The sequence below is a fragment of the Eretmochelys imbricata genome, chromosome 14 (assembly GCF_965152235.1).
Source record: "Eretmochelys imbricata isolate rEreImb1 chromosome 14, rEreImb1.hap1, whole genome shotgun sequence".
In the NCBI taxonomy this organism is placed as follows: Eukaryota; Metazoa; Chordata; order Testudines; family Cheloniidae; genus Eretmochelys; species Eretmochelys imbricata.
This window is the reverse complement of record NC_135585.1, coordinates 45,437,443-45,457,667: the sequence shown is the minus strand read 5'-3', so window position 1 is coordinate 45,457,667 and position 20,225 is coordinate 45,437,443.

Genomic DNA, 20,225 nt, shown 5'->3' with positions numbered 1-20,225 from the left:
TGAATTATGGTGTGTCTACACTACAGTGGCTAGAGTGGCACAGCTACAATGCTACAGCTGTGTGCCTGAAGTGCCCTAGTGTAGATGCGTCCTACATTGACAGAAGTGGTTTTTCCATCGCTCTAGTTAATCCCACTTTCTGCGAGGCTGCAGCCAGGACAGCAGCGGAATTCCCTTGTAGGCATCAGGGGTTAGGTCGATCTAGCTGTGGTACTCGGAGCACACATTTCCTAGCCCTGAATAAAATCACCAGGTTGATCTAAGTGTTAAATGTAGAGCAGGCAGCTTGGTGTGCGTGAGGCAGAAAGCCAAGAGAAGCAGTCGGGAGTGTGATCCCGGGAGGAAATGGAGAGACAGAGCTTGCTTCAGGCACAGGTTTCCCTAGAAACGTAGACGTGGAGTTCTGAGTAAGGAAACTGCGGGCTGCTGTTTGTTTGTACCCGGCGCGGGCATGTGTGGTCATTGTAAATAATAAAGATTGCACCAAAGAAATACCTGACTCCTATAATCAGTTTCTCCTCCCAATGGAAGAACCTAGCAAGGCCCCAAACACTGGCTGACTGCTGAGGTCAAAGGAGCGATGGTACAACCTGGGTCAGAATCTAGACCCATGGAGGCAAATGCATTGGTGGGAAACATTTGCGGGGAGCTTCAGCAGCAAAGAGCCTGTGCAGAGGGGCAGATTGCTGCTCATTGTGGACTTCAGCATGTCCAGCTTTGTGTGCTGAGCAGTCCCCATTGTCCCGTCTCTCTAGCCTGACACTCCTCTGCCCAGAGTCAGACAAAACCCAAACAAGGATCCCTGGCTTGTATTTCCCCCCAGCAGACCTAGTCCACAGTGATTATGGGCTCAGTATTGGGCCAAGGAGAAAAAATGACAGGAAGAGACTGGGGCATCTGGAATGGGGTGGGGGATGGCGGTGGGGAGTGGGTAGGATTGTTACTTTCCCTTCTGTGCATGGAGTTTTACAAAGATTAAACTTAAAATCTTCTTTCCAGCTCTTAGCTGGCGTTTTGAAGGGGCTGGGCTGTGACCTTTAGACTGATGTCATAAAGAGGATTTACCATAATATCACCCTTCAGCTCAAGGGTTGTTCCTCCTGATTAATGAGCTGTTTACATTTTCATGCCTTGTCACTAGCACGCACCAGCTGCCTCTGACCTTAATCTGGTCTCGGGGGGCTAGATGTTCAGCAAGACACAGCCAAGCCAAGGCTCTTCTACATGCACATTGTCACTGAAATCACTTAATATGGTTTAGTTCCAACCTCGTGTTGTTTCAGTGCAAGTCTGTGTGTGACTGTGGACACTCTCATTGTGAATGTAAAATGGCCTGGTTTGATTGTGGGTACGTCTACATAGCACCTGGCAGGTGTGATTCCCAGCTTGGGTACATGTACACATGCTGACTGCTGGTTTGACCACACTACCAAGAGCAGTGCAGTCACGGCACCAAGGGGGCAGCTGGGGCTAGTCGCTGGAGGACAATCCAGCCCGACCCCTGCCTGGACACATACTGTGCAGATAGACCCTGACTCTAAGCTTTTGTGTCCTTGTTTGTTTCCTTCCCAACCTTTTCCTTTCATTCCCTTTCTTGTTCTTTATACCCCACTGCTCCCATTCCTTGCCTATGTAATTCCTGCTTCCTTCTTTCCTAATCTTTCTTCAGCTCCTCCTCCTGGGCTCTCCTTTCTCTTCACCTTATTCTGCACCTGTGCAGCTGATATGAGCTGGGACAGGGACCTCCCATTTTCAGAAAAAACATTTCTGATGCAGATAGAACAGAAGACCAGAGATCCCAGGAGCCATGGCCTCAGTGGCTCCTGTATGGGAAATCCAAGAGGAAACCAAATGTCTCATCTGTCTGGAATATCTGGCAGACCCAGTGACCACACACTATGGTCACAACTTCTGCTGAGGCTGCATCACTCAGTACTGGGAGAAATGGGAAGAGCTGGGCTCTGACCCTTTTTGCTGCCCTACCTGCAGAGCCCAGACCCAGAAAGGGCTCTCCAGAATAATTATCAGCTAGCAAATATAGTGGACAACTTCAAACAACTGGATTTCAAACCAGGAAAAGAGACTCTGTGTGAGATGCACAACAAAGCCCCGGATCTGTTCTGTGACAAGGCCAGGGAAGCAGTGTGTGTGGTTTGTGAGAGATCCCCCTAGTACAGATCTCACACGGTGCTTCTCATGGAGGAGGCTTCCCAGAAATACAAGGTAGGAACACACTCAGAGTCTCTGAGAGCCACAGAGTCTCTCAGTTTCCCAGATTTTCTCCCCTGATTTCTGCTTCCACCTAAATCTCTGCCCTGCGGGCTCATTCCTCTAGGCAGGTGCAGGGAGCCCTGGCCACTGATGCTGCCCCAGCCTGTCACCCCGCATTGTTCTTTAGAGAGAGGTGGGTACCAGAGCTCTGGGTGAGGCACATTCCTTGCACAGAAGATTGAAGCAAGATGTGTTCGAGCTGCTGCCAGGCAGGAATGGAAGGAACGAGCTGCTCCCACCACACCCCTGACAGCCCAGGCACTGCCAGCCGGGCATCCACATGAATCATGGACACAGCCACCCTCGCTCTGCTGCATGGAACATACAGGAGTGGGTTTAAACACAGGTGCTATGGGGTATTCCCTAGGGACCCATCGCTGGAGTCACATGATTAAAAAAGATCAGCAACCAGAAAGGAACCTTCCAGCCCAGATGACTGAAAAGATACATTTGAAAATGTGGCCCGAGCATAACTGATATAGAGATCCTGAGCCAATAGCTCTGAGAGGAGGGAACTGCCCCATCCATTTCAATGGGCTTGTCTACGCTACAGAATTAGGTTGACTTAAGTTAGGTCGCAGTTACTTAAATTAAGTTACAGGCACTGCAGCCATTAAATCCATTGCTGATGCCCACGCTGCCCTCCTTCTGCCACCGGTGCAGGGGCGCTTTCACCGACTGAAGTCTGGCATTGTGGGGCACTGGTAGCTGCTCGGGCCCACAGCTGGACCTCACCCCCACCCCGTCCATGAAGCCAGAGAGGAAACGTGAAATACTAGCAGTCCTCAATCTCATAGCTTGCCGGCTCCCTGCTGTGAAACTGACCCTGCCCCAGGCTCACAGCTTGGGCTGTCCCCTTGGGCTGTCCCTCCAGCTGTGATCCCAGCTCCCGACTGACAGCTGGGGGCTCCCGCTGTGAGCCTGGAGCCTGGCTGACATCTCAGGATATCAGCACTGGGGCAGGAGGGCTCCAGCAGTTAGTCCAGCTGTCAGCTGGGGTGGGGGCAGCTGTCAGCCCTGCGCTGATGTGAACGACTGCTCTGGGGTCCTCATCCACCACTCTGCAGCCGGGAGCTATGTGTGAAGAAGGCAGTGCGTCGAGTTCCCTGTTCCAAGAAAACAAACATGATACACAAATCAGCAGCTTACAGGTGCTGAGGTCCCTGCCCCAAAGAACTTGCAATCTATAAAGATGAGTAGAGACAAATTCCCCCTCCTCTCCAAATAAGCATTTGTGCGTGTACTTTATTTTCAAACATAGTTTGAGAACCTTCTGAATTTTCTGTTGTACTAAGACTGCATTTACCCAAAATAAATAATAGCCCTTTGACAGAGTCAGACCTTTTTAAAAAAATCTGATTTCTACCCAGGACCATGGTTAAACTCAGTGTCTGTGTATATCTCAGGTTCAATGGCTGCAAAATTCACCTTTGAATTTCTCAACTCTCTGACTCATTGTTAGCTAGCTTTCAACCCCCTAAAGCATCTCTCTGTCTCTCTCTGTCTCTCTCTCTCTCTCCACATGCTCAGTGTAGACAAGCCCTAAGATTTAAGGGAGAATGAGCGAAGAAATAAGACCAACAAGTTACACGTCAAACACCAGATATAACAGGCTTCAGATCGTCTGAGTTTAACATTAACAAGTAAAATCCACTGCTAAAGCATTCTCCCAGGGTCACCAACCACCATTGCTGGGATCCCCCTTTTCATGAATGCAAAACGTGCTCTCCTGTTTGCTTCCTGAAGGACTGCAGGGTGCAATTCTTGTCCCTCAGTTATAGTTCAGTAAAGTGCTGACGTGCCCCATTGTTTGTTCTCCAGTGTGCTCGCTCTGTTGGTTCTATATGCCAGTGGCTCTCAACCTTTCCCGATCACTTTAACCCTTTCAGGAGTCTGATTTGTCTTGCCTACCCCCAAGTTACACCTCACTTAAAAACTATTCACTTACAAAATCGGACATACCCATACAAAAGTGTCACAGCCAAACTGTCACTTAAAAATTGCTTCCTTTCTCATTGTTACCATATAATTTTATAAAATAAATCAACTGGAATATAAGTATTGTATAAATATTGTACTTTCATTTCAGCGTATGGTATATAGAGCAGTGTAAACGAGTCATTGCCCTCATAGAACAATGCACCCTTTTCCGGTCAACACTGAAGGACTCTTAATGTCACACCCATGAGCGGCAGGTGAAAGCCCCTTTCAGGGAGGCTCCCGCCCTGGCCCCACCCCTTCTGCCCGAGGTCCTGCCCCTTCCACTCCCCTCACCTGCTGGAGCCCCAAGGCTGCCCCACTCCCACCGCGGTCAGAGGAGCACTGGACCAAGCACCCGCCCAACCCCCAGGCCGGCCCGAGCACCATCCCGAGCCACCCTGAGGTGGGACACAGCAAGCGGTGGGTCGGGGGAGGTGTAGTGGAGGAGAGGAGAGGAGAGACTCACCAAGCAATGCCCTGCTCCCGATTTATTATTTTCAGACACACTCATGATTTGGGGTCTGTCTCCTGAGTGTTTGGGGCTCCCCAGGGCCCTGGTCTGATTTCCAGACAGGATTCAGATCTCAGCCACACCGGTGTCAGACCAGAGTCACTGCTGGCTCTGGCAGGGGGTGAGTGCGGATGGGCCGATGTGATCAGTCTCTACCTGCCTGTCCCTGGGGGCTGAAGGGGCAGGACAGGGAGGCTCAGTCATTAGCTGCTGCCACCAAGAGCCTCTGGCTATTGCTAAGGGAGAGGAGGAGGCTGGTGTGTGTCTCTCTGCTCTTGATATTAGAGCCCTTGAATTGAGGTCCCTGGGTCAGACACCCCTCTGCCTCCTCTACCTGAGAGCCCAGAGTGTGAAACTGCTGCTCTCCAGTGGGGTCTGTGCCAGGGACAGACCTTCATTAACCCCCCCCTCTGGGCCCAGCCCAGGTGGGGACTTTCGCTGGACCTGGAAGTAGCCCCCTCAGGCATCCCCGGGCTCTGCCGACATCAGCCCCTGAGCCGGAGCCTGCAGGGGATGGGGAGAGACCCCGGGGAAAAGGGCTGGGGCCGGGCAGGAAAGTGACTCTGCACAAAGGGCCCCTTTCAGGGACCTGCTGCTGAGTTTGTACCTGGGGGGAGGCTCCCCTGTGCCTGCGGGTCCCAGAGCTGCTGTCCTCAGTGACACAGCCAGGCTCACACTGGAGAGCAAACGCCCATGGGAACGGGACAGTCCCCAGTTCTCCCAGGCAGAGGGGAGAGGGAAGGAGACAGGAAGGGGAATAGACCGAAAGCGGCAGCAGGAGCAAGAAGTGGGGAGGGAGGTTCCCAGCTCCCAGGCCTGCCTGGATCCATTCCCTGCATCCCCCTGGGCAGCCTGACTCTCCTGGGAACAAGGGGAGGAGCGGACAGAGGAAAAGCCAGGTTCTGCCACCAGTCAAGTCACTGTGTTGCTGGGGGGACACACTGCCCTCGGGGCCAATGTCCGGGGGATAGCCCAAAGTGTCTCCTTTGATTCTGCTCTGTCATAAATATAAAGGGAAGGGTAAACCCCTTTGAAATCCCTCCTGGCCAGGGGAAAGCTCTTCTCACCTGTAAAGGGTTAAGAAGCTAAAGGTAACCTCGCTGGCACCTGACCAAAATGATTAATGGGGAGACAAGATACTTTCAAAAGCTGGGAGCAGGGAGAGAAACAAAGGGCCTGTGTGTCTGTCTATATTCTGTCTTGGCCGGGGATAGACCAGGAATGGAGTCTTAGAACTTTTAGTAAGTAATCTAGCTAGGTACGTGTTAGATTATGATTTCTTTAAATGGCTGAGAAAAGAACTGTGCTGAATAGAATAACTATTTCTGTCTGTGTATCTTTTTTGTAACTTAAGGTTTTGCCTAGAGGGGTTCTCTATGTTTTGAATCTAATTACCCTGTAAGGTATCTACCATCCTGATTTTACAGGGGGGATTTCTTTATTTCTATTTACTACTATTTTTATTAAAAGTCTTCTTGTAAGAAAACTGAATGCTTTTTCATTATTCTCAGATCCAAGGGTTTGGGTCTGTGGTCACCTATGCAAATTGGTGAGGCTTTTTATCCAACATTTCCCAGGAAAGGGGGGTGCAAGTGTTGGGAGGATTGTTCATTGTTCTTAAGATCCAAGGGTCTGGGTCTGTAGTCACCTAGGCAAATTGGTGAGGCTTTTTACCAAACCTTGTCCAGGAAGTGGGGTGCAAGGTTTTGGGAAGTATTTTGGGGGGAAAGACGCGTCCAAACAGCTCTTCCCCAGTAACCAGTATTAGTTTGGTGGTGGTAGCGGCCAATCCAAGGACAAAGGGTGGAATATTTTGTACCTTGGGGAAGTTTTTGACCTAAGCTGGTAAAGAGAAGCTTAGGAGGTTTTTCATGCAGGTCCCCACATCTGTACCCTAGAGTTCAGAGTGGGGGAGGAATCTTGACATGCTCTTTTCTAGCATTTGTCTCAGAGACTCTGCCCTGGGAGGGCTTAAAAGTGTCCCAGGGTTCAGTGCTGGTGGGAGGGGCCAGGTCGGTGTTGTAATAAAGTGACTGAGGGTTTTCAGCGTGGCAGAGCCCAGAGCGTCTGTCTGCAGGAAGGGAGCCTGGGGGGAATCGGGGTGTGACATGGACTCAAGCCCCTTCTGAAACCTCCCCCGTTGTCTGTCTTGCCCCAACAGGCTGAGGAATCACATCCACTTTTCACTCCAGATCATCCCATCTTCCAGGGGACAGGGAAGGGAAATGGCTGTGATGGAGCCAGCTCAGGTAGGGGATTTTCAGGGAGCTGCAGGGGGGAGTTGCTGTGGAGGGGGAAGGGCAGGAAACACACAATGGGAGGTGGGGAAGAGACAGGCTGTGATAAACCTGCTGGGACATGTCAACCTGGGCCTGATTTTCTGAACAGACCCATTGGCCGGTGTGGGGGGGGGGAGCATTCCTCCATTTCTGAAACAGGGAATGCCCCCCCCCAGGCAGGGCTGGGAAAACTGACCCCACTGGCCAGAGGCTGCTGTGAAATACGAAGGGAAGCTGTTGGGATTCCTGTCCCTGTCCCCGGCTCAGAGCTCTGCTTCCCGTATCAGCCTGTGGCTGGCAGGCGTGTGGGAAATGAGAAGACCCTGCCCTGCGCCGTGTGCTGGGGGTGGACAAGGAGCTCTCACCATCTCCCACCCCCTGAAGCCTCCTGGCTGCTCTGAGCAGGGTGGGGATGGGATTCTGCTCCTCTGGGCCTCCTCCCCCATGAATACTGATATTGTGGCTGGGGCAGCAGGTGCTCAGTGGGGAATTCTTGTTGTTTCAGATGCCGGTGACCTTCGAGGAGGTGGCTGTGTATTTCACCCAGGGGCTGGACCCCGCTCAGAGAGCCCTCTACAGGGACGTCATGCAGGAGACCTCTGAGATGGTGACCTCGCTGGGTAAGGGATTCCTGTGCCCTCAGCTATTGGAAGCGGTGGAGTCTGTGTGTCTGAATCTGGTCAGGTTCTTCCCTGATCAGTTGGATTGGAGGAGGAAGGTCGCATAGTTCACAGCTCCACAGTGAGAGAGACGTGCATCTCCATACCCCATTCAAGGGAAGAGGGGAGTCAGAAGCCTAATGGACAGGCTAATTCATCCCCATCTCTCCAGCTGTCAAGGGGCCAGAAGCAGGGGATTGTCCTGCCTGTATTATTTCTCCTTCACACGCCGTTCACAGGTCCTTTTGGGACTATCCATGGGGAGGGCTCTCCGTACTGCAGGCACAGGGGTGCGGGACCAGTCTGCACAGTGGGGGGCTGAGAGCCACTGAACCAAACTGTAAACTTTGGATAGAATGGAAACCACTTCAAGCCCCAGGGTGCAGCAACAGCCCCAGCACCGCTAGCTCCAGTGCCTATCTGCAGGTTTGGAAATAGGCAGGAGCTTTTAACCCGAGCTGTGTGTGCCAGCAAGTCCCCCAGAGCGCATCTATCCTGAGAACTCCTAGTGGGGGCGTGACAACACTCCACCCCCACCCCCAGAAGTCTGCTGCTCCCGAGGTGTCCCATATAATCATAGAATATCAGGCTTGGAAGGGACCTCAGGAGGTCATCTCATCCAATTTTGTCCCAGATCACTAAATGGCCCCTGCAAGGATTGAACTCACAACCCCGGGTTTAGCAGGCCAATGCTCAAACCATTGAGCTATCCTTCCCCCCATAGGGTCAGGTTAAACTCAGGGCATGTTCCTTGTGACAGATACTCCACCAAGACTCCATGCGCCCTGAACTTGCCTGATTTCACCCCCTGCGCAGGATTTCCCATTCCCATACTTGACCTGATCGCCCGGCTGGAACGAGAGGAAGAGCCATGGGTCCCGGCTCTCCAGGCCTCTGAAGAAAGGAAGAGGCCGAGAGGCACCCGCACAGGTGAGAAACCAGGGAAACTGAGACAGAAACATCTGGCGAGTAAAGGAGAAAGCTGGGACTCTCAAAAATGTGCTGTGAACGACAGTCCTCAGTTCTGCCCCATCTCACCCAGGTCAGGGCAGCCGTCAGCAGGTGTCCTAGCATCGAGGCAAATATCAGTCACGGCTCCCCACCCACCCTGTTAGCTGTCGGGAATTTCCTCCCTCACTTTCATTCCGTGGGAGTGTTTGGGTGGGATTTGGAGGTAGAATCCAATGTCTCCATCTCCCCAACAGTCACTGTGTTGCAGCTTCCCATCGCTGGGGTGAGGATCCAGCAGCAGCCGAGCATCACCTGTTCAGTGACCCTCTGGCTCTGCCTGGTGTAAGTAAACCCCAGGCAGAGGAGTGGAAGCCCCCATCAGCCCCTCCCCACTTCCTGCTGCAGTCCTGACTGCTGAGATGATGGGACACAGGTGGGGGAAGGGAGAGAGGAAACTCCTCCCGCCTGGCTGAAGTTCCCCCCTCTCCCTTCCCCCTCCCAGCCGGGATCCCCCTGCCATGGAAATGAGGAGAAGGACACTCCTATTTGGGGATCATGGGATAAAAGGCGAGGGAGAGCACAGGGGTATAGAGATGCTGCCTCTCGTCACTCACCCCCTCTGCCCCTTCTCCTTGCCCCCTCTGCATTCAGACAGCAGCATTAGCAGAGACTGATTTCCACAGGGTCTTTTCTTGGAAGCCTGGATTTCCCACCTCTGCTACAGCAGCATCAGCCTCTGTGAGAGCAGGAGCATTGCCTAGTGGATAGAGCACTGGCCTGGGACTCAGGAGACCTAAGGTCTGTTCCCAACTCTGCCAGCAGCTTGCGGAGTGACCTGAGACAAATCTGTGCCTTCCAGAGAGGGAATAAATGGGGAGTGATAATATCAGTCTCCGAGTGTCTGTCTAGGGCAGGAAAAGTGGTTGGGATTAGCTAGTGCATCTCCTTTGTTCCGCCTCCCCTTTTTCTAGTGTAGACTGACCCTGAGCAGTTTATTCCAATCCCCCATTAGCAGAGTGATTGTTAAAGTCACTAATACTCCCCTTTGGAGTGAGAGTGTCTCATTCCCAGACATCCTCGCACTGCTCCTGATTATGCTGAAAAGCATTTAATTTTTGTACTGTTTCTTTCTTATACACCAGCATTCAATAAATTATAAATAAACCCTATAAAAGGGCAAACAACCCAGAGGGGTTGCTCATTCGTCACTTTTTATACCTTTTATTAAGCTATCCGTTCAGGTTGGCAACATAGCTACTCGTCATCCAGTCCTGACTTCGACCTAGACCATCAAATCTATCGGGCATGCCAGAGACAAGGCTGGTCCTCTGTCTCCTGCTACCCGGTCTTCAGGGAAGGGTGTGAGCATGCTACCTTAAATAGTCTTTAGAATAGGAATGTTACCACCAGGAACTTTGGAATCGTATTACTTATTTGTGACTCTGTGCCTTGTAGCTTTGATTGCTTTTTCACTTGTTTTAATAAAGATCTTAAAACTCTGGCATTGCCCTCAGTGTCAGTGCCCTGGCCACACACCCCAAGAGTCCGCTCCTGCCATAGACTATCTGTGTTCTTTATCCCCCTGGAGCCTGAGTTGGAACACGAACCTAAATTATTCTAATCAGATCACTGGTGAGCCATAACAAACTAGCCCCCATAAATTCAGGTCTACAAATCCCAGCCTCCATCTATTGGTAAAGTGGCATCTAGAGTTTTTCCAGCCAAATCCAGATCATTTGTAGACAGGAAGCTTTTGGTTAGGTTTGTCTTGTTTTCCTCTTTTTTTTTTTTTTTTATGACGATGATGCTTTAAAACTTTTGTCAATAACGCAGCCAAATAATGCAGCAGTGCTAAGTAAAGCAGATTTTGAATCTTAAGATTCTCTGGGATTTCATTCATGAACAGGAAAGTGGTTTATAGCCCACCCTGGATTGTGGGCTTTTCTCTTTTTGGTGAAGGCTGTTCTATCACATATTTTTATATTAAATTATTCTGACAGGATGGAGCTCAGATTTACTGAGGACTTCAAAAGGCAAATGATCACTTTCCAAAATAGTCCTTTCACATTTTTTTTTTTCACGTTTCCCTAGCCTTTGTTATGAGATTTTTCTCTCTCTTAGAACAATGAAAATGATGAGTATCTGTCTGCAAAAACAATGAAGGTGAGTGCTGGATATGCACTCCAAGAGTCGAGACTAAAATGGGGAACAAAGTGACTGCCTGATCCTGCAGAGATGTGAGATACAGTCAGGAGGAGGAGAGGGTGGCTGGGTGGGCAGGGCCTTGAAAGGGCACTGTTTACTCTTGCGAGCCAGAGAGCTGATGCTGTGAACTGTGAACTCACTGCACGTGTCCCAGAGAGAGAGGAAATGTCCTACGAGTGCTGGGTGAAGTCATCCTTGAACTCTAAAGGGCTACCAGTGATGCCCCAAGAGGACAGATGTGGAGAGGGGTCAGCGTCTCCCCATTGCTGAGAGGAAGAGGCAGGGGAAATTCCTCTCTTTTATGGATTGTGAGCGCTTTTCTACCAGTTTTAACTTGTTCCTCCTTCCTTGGGCTACATGAGTGTTGGAAGCACCAATGTGCTGGGCTGGGCCTTGGATGGGGGGTGGGGGTGGGGATTTAGCTTTTATTACTTGCTTGGAAAAGAATAAAGTAGAATTGAGTTTCTCAAACTCCCAGTGTCTTGAATAATGGAGGTAAGGGGGGATGGTCTTTAATGGACTCCGCGGCTGTCTGGCTGTCAGCCGTTGATGCAGCTGGGGAAAAGGCTGGTATCATTCTGGGGTGTATTAACGTGAGTGTTGAATGTAAGCTGTGGGAGGTCGTTGTCCCGCTCTGCTTGGCACTGGGGAGGCCTCAGCTGGAGTCCTGTGTCCAGTACTGGGCACCACACTTTAGGAAAGATAAGGACAAATCGGATCGAGTCCTGAGGAGAGCAACAAAAAATGAACTGAAGTTTAGAAAACCTAAGCTGTAGGGGAAGGTTAAAAGAAGTGGGTCTATTAGTCTTGAGAAAAGCAGCCTGGCGATGGTCTGCAGCCATGCTACGGGCTGTTATACAGAGACTGGGGATCAGCTGTTCTCCGTGGCCACTGAAATTAGGATGAGAAGTAAAAGTGTTAACCTGCAGCAAGGGAGATTTAGGGTAGGGATTAGGAAAACTTTCTAACCATACAGGTATTAAAGCCCTGGAATAGCTTCCAAGGGAGCTTGCGGAATCCCCAGCGCTGGAGGTGGATGGTTGATTTTTAAGCCCCTTGGCGGTATTATTTCACCATGCCTGAGCTCCACAGACTGCAGGTTCCGGCTGTGACGTTTTCTCAGGGTGCCCCGGACTGTGAATCTCCTTGTTACCCCCCTGCCTCAGCACGAGGGAGACGTGCTTCTGCTGAACTGGGTGTCAGTTCCCTGTCACCTCCAGGCCTTTTAACTCCCCACCCAAACTCCCCAGGGCTCTGCCAGTCCTTACTTTGCCTTGCAAGTTAACACTAGGCGCGACCTCATCCTCCAGCTCCTCTGACATGTCCTTCTGCAGTGTCCAGCCCCTCTCCACTGGACACTCAGAAATGCCCAGGTAAGCCGTCCGCAAAGGGACAATACCAGCTTGTTTGATTGACCTGAGGATGAGCACCAATATAACATCAGGTATCAGAGTAGGAGCCGTGTCAGTCTGTATTCGCAAAAAGAAAAGGAGGACTTGTGGCACCTTAGAGGCTCAAATAAATTGGTTAGTCTCTAAGGTGCCACAAGTCCTCCTTTTCTTTTTGCGAATATAACATCACAGCATTGAGATATATTTGTAGTGAAAACAAACAGGCGTTTATCAACAAAGATTAAGATTGAAGAGAGAGTGAGTGAAGCAATCAGACCAACTGGTTATGCATCAAACACCAGGTATAACGGGATTCAGATAGTCTGAGTTTAACTTAAACACGTGAAATCAATGTCTAAAGCATTCTCCCAGGGTCAACAACCATCATCGCTGGGATCCCCCTTTTGATGAATGCAAAATGTGCTCTCCTGTTTCCTTCCTGAAGGGTTGCAGGGTGCAGTTCTTGTCCCCCAGTTATAGTCCAGTAAACTGCTGACGTGCCCCCACCCCACATTGTTTGTTCTCCGGTGTCCTCTTTCTGTTGACTCTCAACCTTTCCCAGCCACTGCACCCCTTTCAGAAGTCTGATTTGTCTTGCCTACCCCCAAGTTACTCACTTAAAAACACTTGCTTACAAAATCAGACATGAACATACAAAAGTGTCAGAGCCTCTATTACTGAACAATGGCTTCCTTTCTCGTTTTTACCATACAATTTTATAAAATAAATCAATTGGAATATAAATATTGTCCTTACATTTCAGTGTATAATATATAGAGCCATATACAGAAGTGATTGTCTGTCTGAAATTTTAGTTTGTCCTGACTTTGCTAATGCTTTTTATGTAGCCTGTTGTAAAACTAGGCAAATATCTAGATGAGATGATGTACCCCCTGGAAGATCTCTGTGTACCCCCAGGGGGGGCACGTACCCCTGGTTGAGAACCATTCCTATATGCAAACAGGGCTGCAACTGTGTTCTTTACAATGCTTAATCTACCTATGAACTTTGGGAGAGAGATATCCCTTTGTCCGGCAAAACTGGTTTGTCAACCCTGCCTGGATTCAGACTATAAAACACTTTCTGGTACACAAACATAGTTCATCCTCTGCCCACACGTCTTACAATGATCCTGAGGACGAGTGTGACCTGAGCCTTTATTAGAGGCCGCCCATGACCCGTTGTGGATAAATACTATGAAAGCAATGCCTGAAGAGCAGTGAGTTTGTCAGCCGTGATAGGCGTTGTCGTCATAGAACAGTGCACCCTTTTCCGCTCAACCCTGAAGGGCTCTTCGGGGAGGCTAGTCCCCCGGCCAACGTTCCCTCTAATTTTTAACCGGCCGTGCGCCCAAATAATTTCTTCTGTGCCGCCGCTGAAGCAAAAAAAAAGCTGGAGTGCTTAGAGGGAGCAGTGCCCCCGGCCCCACCCCTTCTGCCCGAGACCCCAGCCCTTCTACTCACCCGCAGGAGCCCCGAGCCCTGCCACGCCCACCGTGGCCGGAGGAGCACTGGCCTGAGCAGCAGCCCAAGCCACAGGCTGCTGAGCTGCCCCAAGCCGCCTGCCTCTGCCCCCCACCCCGGGGAGGGACACAGCGAGCAATGGGAACCTCCTGGGTGGGGAGGTGGAGTGGAGGAGCAGAGAGGAGGGACTCACCAGGTAGCGGCCGGCGGTGGGGGCCTCAGGAAAGGAGTGAAGCAGGGAGGGGAAGAGGCGCAGAAAGTCAGGACCATCACAGCCAAGGCGTCCGCTGGTGGCTGCGCTAGGGGAGACTTAGCCTCCCTTTGCCTATTATACCTGCTGCCCATGCTCAGACCAGAGCTGCCAGTTTTTAAGATGGTTAAAGAAAACAGTTTGACAGCATGCTGCCTGGCGAGAGATCACTTATCAATAGTTTTCAGAGTAGCAGCCGTGTTAGTCTGTATTCGCGAAAAGAAAAGGAGTACTTGTTAGTCTCTAAGGTGCCACAATAGTTGTGGTTGTGAAACCCACATTTCTTTATTGCTTTGTCTTTATGGTCCCCACTTCTCTATTCCTTATCTGTACCATCTCTGTCTGGTTCTTTGATTGTTTCTGTCTGTTGAATAATTAATTTTGCGCCATGTAAATCAGTTAAGGTGGTAGGGTATGATTGGTTAGAGAGTTTTGTTACAATATGTTAGGATTGGTTAGTAACATTTTAATAAAATGATTGGTTAAGGTACAGCTAAGCAGGACTCAAGTTTCACTGTATTAACTGGGGTCCAAAAGGAAATTCTTTGGGAACCAACTTCAGGACACAGCTCAAGATCAGAGCTCCAACACTTCAACACCCTGCCAAAGCTGGAGTTCCCCAGATCACCTGACCCAGTCTGGACAACAGGAAAAGTTTGTCTGCCCTATTGGGAGTGATGAGCATTGTCTGCTTAGCGTGTGTATTCTGACTGTTTTGGTCATTGCTAATAAATAGAGGATAAGGATATTACTGTGTGTTGAAAGGAATCTTTAACAGCCCACAACTGGGCAGAATGTTTACCGGGACAGTGAACAAATCAGATTCAGGATACTTAATGCACAACAGTTTATCTGAGGAAGAATTACACAAGCAGTATAAGGTTATACAATGCACATCTCCCTAGTGAGCCTCAATTCCCCAAGCATATTTTTTTTTAATCTTAATCAGCAATGCATGTCTTTTTTTATATTGCTTACACATTTCGTGCCCGAGCCAGAAGCATAGCAGAAATGATACAGTTGTTTCACAAATCCACAATAACATTGCCCATTCAATGTCACTCCATTCCGTCACTTGACATACAATATCGTACTAGGCACACATCTGAGACCTTATTTTTCTACAACTTCTTCAACAATTTCATATTTTACAGTTATTACAAGTCTGGGTGGTTATTTGATTTGATTTAATGTTCCTTCATTGGTCTATATTTCCATATCCCAGACTGTATAATTCCATTCTCTTTCCTCCAAATTCGGCAGTGTCAATCTAGGGCGATGATAAAGGTTTCAGTCTCGTGGGGGTGTCAGTGGTATTGTTTACACTACATTCCTTGGTCCGTAGGCCGGGTTTGGTTGTTTATTCTTACATTACCCTTTTTCTTTTGATGCTGTTAGAGGGCTGCCCTCCACTCTCCCACTCCCCTGGTTCTTGTCACGCAGACAGCAAGCAGCAAAAGACCAGAAGTCCGAAGTGCAGACAGTGCGATGTTTATTGGGGTTAATATCTAGCAAGCATGATTCCAGTTTCCCCGCCTACTTCCTGTCTGACCCAGTTTATATAGTAATATTCTCAGCTATACCTTAACCAATCATTTTACTGAAATCTATCTGACCAATCCTAACATATTGTAACATAATTCTCTAACCAATTATATCCCACTACCCTAATTAACTTACACCTAGCAAAATTAATTATACAGCAGACAGATTAACAATAGAAAAGTGGGGGCCATAAAGATAAAGCAATACAGAAATGAGAGTTTCATAATTACAACCATTGATAAGTGATTTCTTGCCAGACAGAATGCAATCTAACTAAGTTTTCTTTAACTATCTTTATCTGGAGGCGATAGGCAGTATCAGGACAGGATTGTATTCCTAACAGCCCAATAGCACCTGATTTCAATGTGACCGGTTTGGAATGTGAGGATGTGACCGGTTGCTTCCCAGCCTATGGCTGCCCTGCTGCTTAGCCTCAGACTATTCTTGTGAGAGAAGGGCCGTACACAGGCAGACTTGTGATTTTGATTCTTTGTTTTATACCTCTATAACTAGCTAAGTAATAAAAATACACCTAAATTCTTCAAGTATAGGCCTTTACAGGCAGGCCCGAATATCTATATTCTAACAGATGCCAACATGTGTTTTGATTTATTTCGTACAGACCCCACCAACCATTTTTCATGGTAAGGTTACCCCAATTTTTATTTGGCTACCAGAATTTATTAGTTTGTCTTCATCCCTCTCTGGGTATTTACCACAATCCATTTCCCTCTGATACGATTTCATAGTACCCTGTTTTATGCCCCAGGCACTTGTATATATTACTGGATACACTTCTTGTGCCTCTCCGTTGGCTATACCAAAAAGGACATGGCTGCACCGGCGTATGGTACATGTATGCACTTGCACCTTCCAGGTATCTTGGAATGACTGATTAATAAGAATAGATAAGATAAGAATAATAACTCAATGCCCAATTAAGTATCTCTGGCCAATTATCTCTCTGACTTTGTTTCAAGATATCTCTCCATTGTTCTCCCAAAATTGCCAGGACTTCTCTACACGCTTCTCCCCAAGAAAATCCTGAGCAAATATTTCTTGTCCCAAAACACTTTTTCCTAATAATTCACTTAATTCCATTACAGAATATCCTATTTCCTGATCCACGATTTCCCCTTGTTCCCCAGTATGTGCTGATTGTACCAATTGTCCCGGAGTTTCTTTTACTCTCTCTCTCAAGGTGGAGAGACTCTGTGTATTTCCTAATCCCATCCCAGTATTAAATGTTTCCCAGACTGTGTCTCTTTTAACCATCCCTCTTCTTCCCACATCCCAAAACCAACATGTTTTGTATTTTGCAACTCATTTAGAACAATTTGGATAATGACTGTCTATCATCCAATCCTGAAGGATTAAATTTACAAAAATTTTAAATCTATATCCGTTGTGTATATATCTGTGGCTACGATCATAATTTGAAATTTACCATTCCATACATTCAGGGGAATGGTTAGTTACATTGTGATGTTCTTGTGTCAATTTGGTTACGCTAACCCATGTTTTTCCTTCTCTGTATTGTAGATTACCCCCATATGAGGTATGGCATTTTAAAGTACATTTCTGACCTTCAGGGCACTTTTGTCTGGACACTTCCCATCCCTTGAATTGGGTATCATGATGATGTCCTTTTACCATTACCCACCCATTTCCTGGCTCCAATTTAAATACAGATTCATTATCATGCCCCAGTGAATGTGTGTTTTGTGTACACCAATCACACTTTCACTGACATATCTCCACATTTTCGGTGGTTTTATACAATTTCACAGCTGATCTTATACCTCTGGCTGGAATTTTAGTTTCATTTTCAAACCAGGCCCCTTGAATTATACATTCTTGGGGTCCTGTCCCCAGATGGCGGGTTGGTCTGTCTGAGGGGTGTCTCCATATGGTATATTTGGTTTCCGCAATTCCCAGTTCTGGTATCAATTACTTTGGACTCGTGGGTCCCCAATTCATGGACACAATTTCTTACATTTGAGGTCCTTCAACATCTTTTACTACTTGGATTATATTCTCTCTGAACTACTAACACATGTTTTCTAAAGTCCCTTGCTAACCTTTTGTTAATAGTTTAGAAATCGATTCTTGAACAAAGCATGTGTTTCTATGTGGGTTCGTTACATGAGCTATCCATATCCTTTGAGTATCTTTCTTAGCTTCAAAGGGATAAACTGATTCCTTTACTATATAGTGCCAGACTTCCCTGTCTCCCACATCCAATTCTTCTACCTTATTATACACTTTACCGGGCTTAGCAACTTGATATCCCTTACTGAGTTATGGAGAGTGTGACACCCTGGCTCCCTCTTATTTACTTCTGTTATATAATTAGGATGTGTTTTGTACATAGGATACCTTGTGAGGTAGCATTCTAAAAGTCTTGATCTGCTAGATGTTAATATCTCATTGGATTGTGTGTGCTATCGTAGTGTGTGAAGTTATAATGTTTGGGGATGTATGTGTTACTGAAACCTGTTGTGAGGTTGAAAACACTCACCAGCAGCCTTTCGGGTACAACAGTAAAAAGGACAAACAATGTGAATGGCTTATTGAGCAAATGTACAAACCAGAAGGATTATCCCAGGAACTGTGGACAATAGAAACCTCTCAGAGTTATCAGCACACAATAGGAACTGCTTGACCCAAGTCACAGCAAAAGAGCTTTCCAGCAAGCGGGGAGAAGATATAAAAGGGGGGAAATGACACCATGAGGTGTCATATACATACAGAGAAGGGTAGCATAAAATCCCTCCTGGGCAGCTGTACTGAATCTTTACCTGTAAGGGGTTAAGAAGCTCAAATAACCTGGTTAGCACCTGACCAAAAGGACCAATAAGGAAAGAAAATACTTTCAAATTTGTCGTGTACGTGTGTGGCGGGGGAGGTTTTGTTTGTGCTCTCTTTGTTTGTTCCCTCTCCAGACGGAGAGAGAGACCAGGCAGGCACAACAACTCCTGAAAACATACCTGAAATGAACCATCTAAAATTACAAAAATTGTAAGTAAGGCAAGGAAATGCATTAGATTATCTTTTGTTTTAGCTTGTAAATTTTCCCTGTGCTAAGAGGTAGGTTTATTCCTGTTTTGTAACTGTGAAGCTGAGTCCAGAGGAGAGTCCTCTGTGTTTTAAATCTTTTTATTACCCTGTAAAGTTACCTTCCATCCTGATTTTGCAGGTGTGATTCTTTTACTTTTTTCTTTATTATAAAGTTCTTCTTTTAAGAACCTGATTGGGTTTTAGAACACTAAAAATCAAAGGATTTGTTCTGTGCTCACTTTGTTAACCTATTAGTTGGTATATGATTCTCAAGCCTCTCCAGGAAAGGGGGTGAAGGGGCTTGGGGGGATATTTTGGGGGAATAGGGACTCCAAGTGACCCTTTCCTCAATTTTTGTGTAAATCACTTGGTGGTGGCAGCAATACCATCCAAGGACAAAGAAGGGAATTTGTGCCTTGGGGAAGTTTTTAACCTAAGCTGGTAGAAATAAGCTTAGGGGGTCTTTCACGTGGGTCCGCACATCTGTATCCCAGAGTTCAGAGTGCGAAGGGAACCCTGATATGAGGGGACCTCACTCTCCCTACGACAACACACCTGGAAACACCTGAGGAAAAAGACTAAATGGTGAGAAGTGATAGTCCCAGGCTAGAGAGATTTCTAGCCTGTGTATAAAAACTTGGGAAACCCAAGCTACAAAGTCAAGGCAGCTTGTGCCTTAAGAATCTGCCTGCCTGTTTATCACTCAGGGTGAGAATTTGCTAATATATATCCTACCTATTTAACATGTTAAGTTGCAGTTTTGTTTATTTATCAGGTAATCTGCTTTGATCTGTTTGCTACTACCTAGAATCACTCAAAATCTATCCTTTGTAGTCAACAAACTCATTTTTGTTTTGTCTAAAACCAGTGTGTAAATTCATAATGGTGGGGGGAGGAGGGGGTAAAAGCTGTTGCATATCTTCTTCCACATTGAGGGAGGGGGTGAACTTCATGATAATTTTATTCCCCAGAGGGGGGTTGTGCACTTGAGTAGCTGGGCAGTTCCTTAGCTGAGTCCCCCATGCAGAGCTCAGCCTCTGTATGAAGCTTCAGCTGGGTGCGTCTCAACCTGTATGTGTGCTGGTAAGTGCAGTCCGAAGTCTGGGGAAGGCTTGGCGGTCTGCGCAGCATTACTATGAAAAGGGAACCCAGACTAGTGAATTAGGAGGGCTCAGTGGTACCCCAGTTCCAAGTGGCATCCTGGGAAAAACCTGTAATAGAGTTTTCAGATTTCTGTACTAGAAAATCGGCTGTCTGGATAGAAATGTCTTTATCTCCTTTTACGTTGCTTTTTTCCAGCCTTCCTTTTCCCTCTGATCCTAGTGAAATAAACACTGCAAAAGTAAGTATTATCAGAGAAATAAGTTCAACATGACTTTTCTCCAGCACTTTTGCAGGGGTTGGTTCCAAGTTGTTGCCCACAGTCAGGTTTACTTTGGCTGGGACTTTGATCAAATCCGTCCTGTTATCTACCCCCAAGACTGGAATTTAGACTTTCCAAAAGCTCTTTCAAAACTTTTCTTCAGAGAATTAACCCAAGAGGCTCCTTTCTGGTTTGGGGATTTTTCTTTCATATTTAAGTACGTCGGAAACAAGAAGCCTGCTACACAACCAGTGATTAAGGTTTCTTTAATACCTTGGAACACTTAAGAAGGACAAG